Source organism: Cyrtonyx montezumae, unplaced genomic scaffold (genome assembly GCF_038088225.1).
Source record: "Cyrtonyx montezumae isolate F1298 unplaced genomic scaffold, pur_monq_1.0 scaffold_23, whole genome shotgun sequence".
Lineage (NCBI taxonomy): Eukaryota > Metazoa > Chordata > Aves > Galliformes > Odontophoridae > Cyrtonyx > Cyrtonyx montezumae.
In genome coordinates this window covers 9065164-9074779 of record NW_027071970.1, presented here as the reverse complement: position 1 = coordinate 9074779, position 9616 = coordinate 9065164, and positions in this window count along the sequence as shown.

The window sequence follows — 9616 nt, the reverse complement described above, 5'->3', positions numbered from 1 at the left end:
TGTGTTAATTCTTCTCTAGTAATCAACAGGAAAGCTCTCAGAACAGAGATGACAGAAGAGTCTTGGGACTGCAGGTCATTTAGCAGGTAGTAAGTTTGTTATTCCTGCTGTAGTGATATGGAAGTTGAAGAAGCACGACAAGAACTTGTGTGGAATATACTTAGTACTTATATTTTCTGCTGTGGATTAAATGAAAACAGGATTTTGGCTCTGAGCATCTCTGCATAAATCTGCTCTGAACAGGAGGCAAGACATGAAATGAGATAAACTCTGAACAATAATACTAATCAAAACTAATCTTAAATGAATGTAAGTTAATACCTTTTGAGCAGCCAAAGAAATTCAGAGATGCGTAGGTTCTTATATTTTGCCATATTTCATATTGTTCCACATTAAGACTAATTTCCTTGAGTGTTTGTTCAGAACAGGTGAGAGCTCTATGCATTAAGAGGGTGTGTTCTTAACCTAAGATGATGACTGCAGGTACAGCATGTTGTGTTTAGTTTAATCCACTTTATTAATAATCCTTTCCCCCCCGTCTGACCTGAGGAGACTTTTCTGACCTGTTTTGCTCTCTTGTGACTCCATTTGCATTCTCCTGTGTGGGCACTGGTTCTTCCATAGGCATCTATGCTCAGATGATATGGAAATGGCTGTCAGGTGGATGCAGCTTCTGGTTATTGCATGGCTGGACTGGATTCGAACCAGTGACCTGGAGGAGAGATGCTTTTTCATTTAGCCAAATCTTCTGAACATAAATATGACTGCTGAGGTGGGGGAGGAGGGTTCATACTTGAGGTCAAATGAAGAGGAGTTGTGTGAGGAGGAAAAAAATGCTAGCATGTCATTACGGATAGTGCTTGTTGTGTAAGAGAATTATCCTCTATGCATAATGGGATCATTTTCCCAAAATGTGGCACGTACGTTGCTAGTGGCCTCGAAGCCTAGTTTCTGAATCCATGCAAGTGTGTAGATGTTAAGTATACACTAATATCTTTTGAGAATGACTGTTAAGAGTCCCATAGCCTCCTTTATCACAGAGTGGAGTTCATGCACAGGAACTGTTCTCAATAAACATATTCCTTTACTGTAGGCTCGGTATGATGTTAATCCAGTTATTTATTCTGACTGTTTAATTATTCTTTTACTTTAAAATAAGAACAGTAGAACTCCTCTGCCTCACGCAACCTCTTGGAGATGAGAACTGTGAGATACTGCGTCAGAGGGAAGGGATACCTGATTGCTGCAGACTGCCACAGGCAGGCTGCTGTAGCATTTCATAGTATTTAGCTCAAGTCAGGACTAAAGCAGAGAACATGAGAGCAAATCTCCACAGTGCCTCCACTATAGCTGGTTCTAATTAGTCATTTTTATGAGCTCCAGAGTCAGACAAAAATGAGGAGCCCTCCCCTTGTGTAGTTTCCTGTTTGCTGGGTGCATGTAAAAGAGATCTGGCTATGATGTATGTTAATAATGAGCTGATAATGTAAGCCAGCTGAGAGATGTGGAGTTAGTCTGGTATGCTGCCAAGCGGGAGGTGAAAGATCAGGAACTGACTCATGTTGCCAAGACCTGGTCCTGTGGAGAAGGTCTGCCCATTAATAGATTAAGTTTCTCATTAGAACTGCACAGCATATGCTTACAGCTTTTGGGTTTCAAGATGAAACCAAACACCAGTGAAAGCCTGCTGAACGGAGTGGCAGATTTACTGGTAAATAAAGGATTAAAGGAAGGCTTGGCAGGGTTGTTGGACTGGAAACCTGACTGACCTTTGAAGATTACTCCATGTTGTAGGTGCTCCCTTAATGTAGGTACCAGGAAAAGAAGCTTGTTCTGCTCTTAACCACTGTCTGTTCTTGTAAGAGCCTTATCCATCAAGGATGTAAGATGGTTATGTCCATCTTTTAAACCAAACACATGCCATTGACTCTGAATAAAGCATCACAAATAAGTAGAGAAGCCTGTTATAAACAAGCTCCCCTCCTGCCCTTTGCAGACCTTGTCTTTCCATGGAGAACAAGTACCATGCATTAGTTTTCACAGTAAGCAGCTCAGTATTTACAGCATTTCTGAACTACTGGCTCCTTTCTGTTTAGAATGAGGATCTCCAGCAAGCTAGCAACAATTGCCTGCTTGGGTGACAGCATGTGATGTTTATTACAGCTAACCATGAATGCAGTCCACACATGGCTAAACAATTTTAGCAAACTTATATTTAGACAGGTTTAAATGGACTTACAAAAAGTATATATACACAGTGTTAATATGGTCACTCTGAGACTTCAGGGTGGCATTGGCTTTACGTTCCTTTATTGAAAGGAAAGACGATTCCCCTTTAAGTTTTGTCGTTTGTTGTGCAAGACGAAATTCTTTTGTACCCCTCAGCTTCAGCTGACATGCCTTACCTTGGGGGAACGTGGTGTCAGAAGGGGACTGCAAATGGGCTTTGTAAACTGGTTGGTATTTGACTAGTGAGTGGCAAAGTGCTTACTCTATTGTCATGTTAAGCAGTGAAGGAAACAAAACTGCAAATGCGGGAAGCAGCAGTGAATGTGTTAACACTTATCCAATGGAAGGGTTTTCTTTGTTTCTGCCTGGCCAGAAGCAACAAGTATCTTTAATTATTACTGAAACTGTACTGTGTTGATACCAATGGATGTGTTAGAACATCGCCTTAATTGAAGCAAGACCTCTGCTTTCAGTAAAGTTAAACTAGGGGAAGGTGTCAAGCTTTTTCCTTGCTCATACAGAGATAACAGTATTTATTTGTATATGCACAAATACACATTGTGTGTATGCTTCTACAGAACTATGTATATGTTTCTCCAGAACTATATACTATTTTTACTATATAAATGTATTTAATTTCTTTTGATGTAAGTCAGAACTAGCAAAAGGAAAAACGAACAAACAACAAAACTTTTAGGACTGTACCTGTTAGGAAAAAATAGTAGGAGACACTTGTGCTTTAAGGGATCTGTGGCAGGGACGTGCAGGAGGAGAGAGGTTTGGAAGTTCCATTAGGAAAGGGCACAAATAGTACTTGGAAAAAAATGTATAGCAAGGCTCTATTTCATTGATTTGCAGGGAGGTTTTGTCAATTCTTGAGCAACAATACTTCAGGAGCATGACACATTCGACCTCTTAGAAAGGCAGTGCAGGAGTCTGTGTAATCTTGTGGCACTTGGCATAACAACCTCCCATCCATCACGGTCATTTCTCTTTGCCAATGACTTTAAGGACACTGAAGAAACAAGAGCAAGGTAGGAATGGTAATGTTGGTGTTTGAATCCCAGCATCACTTTTGGAGGTAATCGTCTTGGGAACATTTCCTGTAGAAAGATGGAGTTTTTTGGACAGAGTTCCTATGGCACAGAGAAGCTGGTGCTGTTCCTAGAAGCATTATCAGTGTCACTAGCACCTGACATGCTGACATCCAAGGTTACTGTCAGGATGGATGCCACAGATTTCTTATGCTTACCCATAGAGAAAAGGTTATTGGTTTGCCTCTGAAACAGTGCTGCAAAACAGGTTGCACTTGGAGCTATTTTTAGTGCTGTTTTGTCCACCCAGTTTTCCTCAGGCTTAGTGCAGTTTCCAGTAACAGTTCCTCCCTGTCCCTTTGCTGCTTTTCCTTTTGCTGAGGACCTTTGGAAATGGGGAGGCAAGGCAGTGCAATTCCGAGGAATAGGCACTGCATAAAGGTCATCTTTTTAGGTGATATCATCTTAAAAGGAGCTCTGAGAGGTGCTGTGACCACAATAAAACCAGTGTTTTAGCCATCCCTTTTAATTAATCCCTCAGACAGTGTTTAACCAGATAAATTTCCGCTTGGTTTCTGTCCCACTGCTGTTCTGGTATGGTGAGCTTTCTTTGTGCTCAGTGACAAAGAATTACTTAAGGGTTAGAGGTGACACTGAGATCATTTCCTGAATGGGCAAGGCTGTCCCCCCAAACCCAGTCACATTTCTCAGTTAATCTCCTCATAAATCCTTATTGCATTTTTGAAATGGAGACGATTAGCAGAGTTGTAGCCAAGGTAGTGTTAAGTCACAGTGATACATGTAAGCATTAAAAATATACGTGTTCTATCTGTTACTGTTCCAAGTTTCTTTGTATCAGTGATCGGGGACAAGTGTTGTCTTTCAATCTCAAATGAAGTTCTCTTACAAATACTACACTTTCCTTTTGGGAAACCACAAAAAAAAATATTATATACATGTGTGTATATGTGTGTATACAATATAAATATTATATCTGTGTGTATATGTATATATATATATATATATATATCTGTGTGTATATGTATATATATATATATATATATATCTGTGTGTATATGTGTGTATATATATATATATATCAGGGAGCTGGATTTGCAGCTAGTGTACCATACACTATTTTTTGTTTGTTTGGTTTGGTTTTTTTTTTCTGACTTTAAACAGAACTGTGTTTGTTATGCCAGTAGAGATAACTTGTGGGTAAAATTCTGCAGCAGTTAATCTAAGTTTGTCCCTCTGTGGACTTTTATACCACAAATTAGGTATTTTACTTCAAATTTACATAGATGTCAGTAGGCTCCACGTAGAAGTGGTGACTGTGCATAAATCTCCACTAAAACTTGACAGTCTGCAGTCTAATTTGCAAGCATTTGTTACTGTCTTGCCAGGTTTCAGGCATTCACGGTGACTCGGGCTTTGTATTACCTTCTCAGACTTTGATAGTTTAACCTGATACTCTTGTAGTGTAGTGCTACACTTTCTCTCCTGCATCCTTTGCCAAGTGTGGCTGTTTGGGTTTCTGTGTCTGCCAAGGTGTATCTCCCTGGAATGTGGAAGCTGTTTAACTGCCTTATGATGTGACACCACTTTAGGCCGCCATCAGATTTTTTCCATGTGACCCTGCTCGTGGATCTTGAAAACTGAAACAAAAAATTGGAAAGCTTGAGCTTTGCAGATTTAGGACCTAGTTTAAGACAAGCAAAACAAGTAGCTGTACAACAAGTACTGGGTAGGATGATGGGAGAATGTTTTTGCTAATAACATCTTTTTTTCTCTGAGAAGAAAGCCCCTCAAGACTATAAGATGAGAAGCTGAATGATTTATTGAAGGCAGTTTAGAACTACTGCTAATCCAAGTCACTTCCCGTTAGCCAGTTATCAGTGCTCTTGTGTTTATGATCGCGTCCAAAGAAAGATCAAAGAAATGAAGCTACATCCAAAACTTTTGGAGGCATATTTCATGTTTGTTATGAACCCAGCCTTTAGGTCTGAAAACAGAGAAGGGCTGGCTTTTTTTTACGAATATGTGAATCTAAAGATGTCTAACTGCTGTGCTCCACTTTGATAAGAACTTCTGGAAAACTCAATTTAGTCACTCTGTGCTTCAGTTATATTTAGTTATATTTTCTGTATAGAGGGAAAGATTCTTGCATATATTGTGGGTTTGTTTGTTTGTTGGTTTTTTTTTTCATTCATTTTAATCAAACAATTATTCTCTATCAGATTACACATAGCTAATATCCCTTACATTTGTGTAATGCAGAGCACAACAGAGACTAAATCTCAGTGCATGCTTTTTGGCACTAATGCACTGCAGAATCTTGTCTGTTGCTTCTCAGGATGTAACCTGATGTTACCTATGTAACAAGAAAAGCTATTTTCCTTTTCCTTACTGAACGGCAGGGGAAAAAGCATTGTAATTTGTTCATGGAATCCTCTGTCCTCTTTCACACCAGTACAGCTGACAGCTCCATCCTGCACAGATCTGCGCACTACTCATGCTGAGCCTTTACTTGTTGATTTTTTTTTTTATTTTATTTTTTTCTTGTGGCCGTGGAAAGTGCTGAGCAAATTACACCATTCAGACTCTAGGACTCTAATCTCTTTTTAAACAAGGAGCCTGTGTAAAGCAATTTAATGTCTAAACAGAGGAGTGATGCCTATCAGCATCTAACAAAGACTTAAGCAGCAGAGAAAGCACAGTGCTGTTAAACAAGAGAAAGACACAAGACAAGGGGTTGGCACAATGCCAAGGCCAAAGCGATTTGCTCGATGTTTGTATCCCCATTGTTGCAACGCTTTAATAACTTATTTTAATGAGATATTAATGAAACTGATCATCGTGATACTCTGACCATGGTTCCAAAATTTCTTGGGGGATTTTGTGCACCGTCTTGTTGAGCTACATTTGAGACATCCTACAGAGATTTATCTTTCGTACAGTTGTACTCTCTCAAAAATTATACCTCTGTAGCAGAGTCTTCAATGTAAAAACAGAACCCAGATCTCTGAAAATTTGCTGGTTATGTTAGAAAAACCTGACCATATTGTCTACTGCTCCTGACTTCATGGCTACCCCCAGGTCATTTCTCCTGTGTTGTTGTTAGGTTTTTTGTTGTTGTTGTTTTGGTTTTTAGTCAATTCTTGGTCTGATTGGTCTTCTGAGAAATTCAGTGTTAATTTTGATCAAAAATTAGTCTAACTTAGTGGTAGCTCCTCTTCTTTCACAGCTAGAAAATACAGGTTGCAGGGCTGTCCTATGACAGTTGTGTGTTTTTGAGAAAATTGGGTATAAACTCTGGTGTCCTGAATTTTTCTCTTTCCTACAGCTATCACATAAAATCAGCTTAAGTGTTATTTACTTTGGGTTTGTAGTGCTGACACAATGAATGAACGTGGAGTGTACCACAATGAGACAAACAGCATTGTAAGGAAAGGCCATCGTATGACATTTTGCCTACTGTCTGTTGCTCTCAAGGCACTGACATTTGCAGTTACTGGTAAGAGGAGGAAGAGCTGGGTGTGTGAATGGTGTCTGTATGGAAGGTTTTAGTACCTTATCTCTCAACAAAAGCTGTCATTAGCAGATTTTTGGTTCCAGATTTTTATAGCCTATTCTAAACAATAAAGTAGCTTAAACACTCAGAAGACCTAACCAGTACAGGCATTTGGTAACATCAGCTCTGGCAGTAAGAGTTATTTCTGAAGCCTTCACTGACCTTTGTATCTATACCGCTGTTTTACAGACTTCTAAGGTCATCAGCCGTTCTGAGGAAACAATATATAGATTTCGATCTTGAATGGCTGACAGTCTTTGACTAACATGCCTCAGTTACGTGAATTGAGGGTGATACAGAAGACTGCTTTGCAAGAAGTGGATATTTTGGATTTTTTTCAAATGGTTATATATAGAATTATGACTATCAAAAATTGAAGCCTTCAGGCTGTAACTGAAAGACTGGAAATACATTCCTAATGTACAATTTCCTGAAAGTTTTCATTTTGTGCTTCCTAGTTAGACTTTAATTTTTTGTTTGTGAAAGGGTTTTGCATCACAAAACAGATATTTGTGGTTTGTACACATGTGCGTGTAGCCTCAGTAATCCCGAGGAAAATGGAGCAACCTAACAGATGTTGGATAATGCCTTGTACTGCAGAGATCTAATCCTGGTTTCTAACAGATAAACACCAAAACAAGGAATTTTACTCATAGTTAATGTTAGGCCCCTGGACAGTCTGCAGGTGAGTTCTTGGCTTCTGTACCTTCCTCCCTGGCCACAAATTCCTTCATCCAATCACATGATGTATGAAATATTCTTTTTCTATCTACTCTGGATTTCTGCCACTTTATTTCATTGATTGTCTCCTTGGCTTTTTGATGTTAAAGAAGTGCAAAAGTTCTTGGAGTATCTTTGTTCATTCATTATTTTAGGTACTTTTGTCATATTCCTTAGTTCTGAGATGACTGCGTTCTGCTTCTGCTGGAGAAAAATGCACCAAGTGTGTTTATTTGTACTAATCTTTGAAGGTCTGAAATTTACTGAAGATTTTGGCTACTGTGAGATACGAGAGAGAGATTCATTAAGGGTATGCTATTGGTACATGAGATAAACCTATTTAATGGAATATTATTGCCACTTTCATTTAACAGTAAACCAAGTGAAATCAGGTGTTCTGTCATACTGAAATAAAATAGGAAATTTGTACAGAAAATCTGATTATATTGTCTCCTGGCAATCCTTATCTGATGTAGCATAATTGAGTTCTGTAATCTAGGCTAGGCTAAATTTCATCTCTGCCTGGGCTTAAAATATATCTGGTTGGTTACCAAAGCTGTCTGTTCCCATATATGTGAATAGGGAATATGCTGTTCCAGGTCAATCAAAAAAGCACTGCAATTATATACTTATTCTTGGACTTCAGGTCTCAGTTTAATGAAACCTAGATTCTAAAAAACCTGAGGAAATTGTTAGCAATCATTTATTTGATGAATTTGCCCTCTTTGGGTGCTCACAGAATATTTGTGACTAGACTGTAATTTTCCTCAAACATGTTCACTGTATGGATTCCTTTGACAGAATTGTTTCCACAGTTTATTTTTAACTTCACAAATTGGTCTCAAGCATTCACTATAAGGATTTGACACTTGACATTACTGGTGTACAATTAGTCAAAAGAGCCTCTCTGTTCTCTCACTGGATGGGAAAGCATATCTGATGGGCAAGAATGAGAGATAGAAAACATGGCTTCTGCAATTACCCTGTCATGTCAGTTTTCCAACTGATTTTTTTTTTAATGGTAATAGATCTATATATTTTAAGCCAGGAAGGAGTGTTAGATTTTAGCTGTCCCTGCACTGAAACACTAACGGAGCTGAGGGAAAAAATGTATATTTCAGAAATGAATCCAGTCTTGGTAGGAAAGAACAGACAAGATGATATTCCTGCCTATAAACATTGCTCATGCAATGGTTAATCAAACCTCACAGTTAAAAATGCGTTCCAAATTTTTAATTTGAGTTTGTTTCATATTTATTTTATAATTATAATAATTAGTATCACTATTTCAAGTTCTAGTCTATCTTTCTAATAGGGAAATATAGTTTTCTAGAAGTTAAGGGAGCTCAAAGGATATGAGGGTACAACTAAGGTCATCCTGAAATCTAAATGAATGTTCATGGGTATTTATATCTTGTAGTATTTGCTGAGTGGTAGTTCTAAGAAAGTTACTGGCTACAACTACTGCATGTGGTGCCAGTATAGAAAATTAGGGGAAAATGAACAAGCAAACGTAGCTGTTCATGTTTGGTAGTAAAGCAAGCATACTGGTTTAAGTGTATCTTTTCTAGTCATATTCTTTTCCCATTTTGCACTTCTAAGTTGAAATATGTTTGTCCATGCAACAGCAGGCCAGGTTTGGACTAGTGTAAAGTCACAGGTATGAGTGGATAGTTGGTGTAATAACCTTATATTAAGTGTAGCATGTCTGTGTGTAGGTGTAACACAAAAACAGGAATCTGTGTAAGAAGGAGCCTTTAAGTTTTTACACATCTGTGGTGGTGCTGTAAATAAAGAATACTAGTTTTTGTTGAAATATCTAGTGGCATGAAATCTGGGCAAAACAATAAAATCAGTATGCTGCAGAGTTTGGTTACAGATATGCTTAGGAGTGGAGGGACAATTCAGTGGGTAGAGGAGTAATAAAAAGGGAGGTGAGGATCCTGCCTTGGAAGATACAGAATTCTTAGTTTTAGTTTCAGCTGTACTGATGTGGCTGAAAGAACACATGGAAACTTGTCAATCAGTTTTCCTATGGCTTGTTTCCTGGAAAGAATAT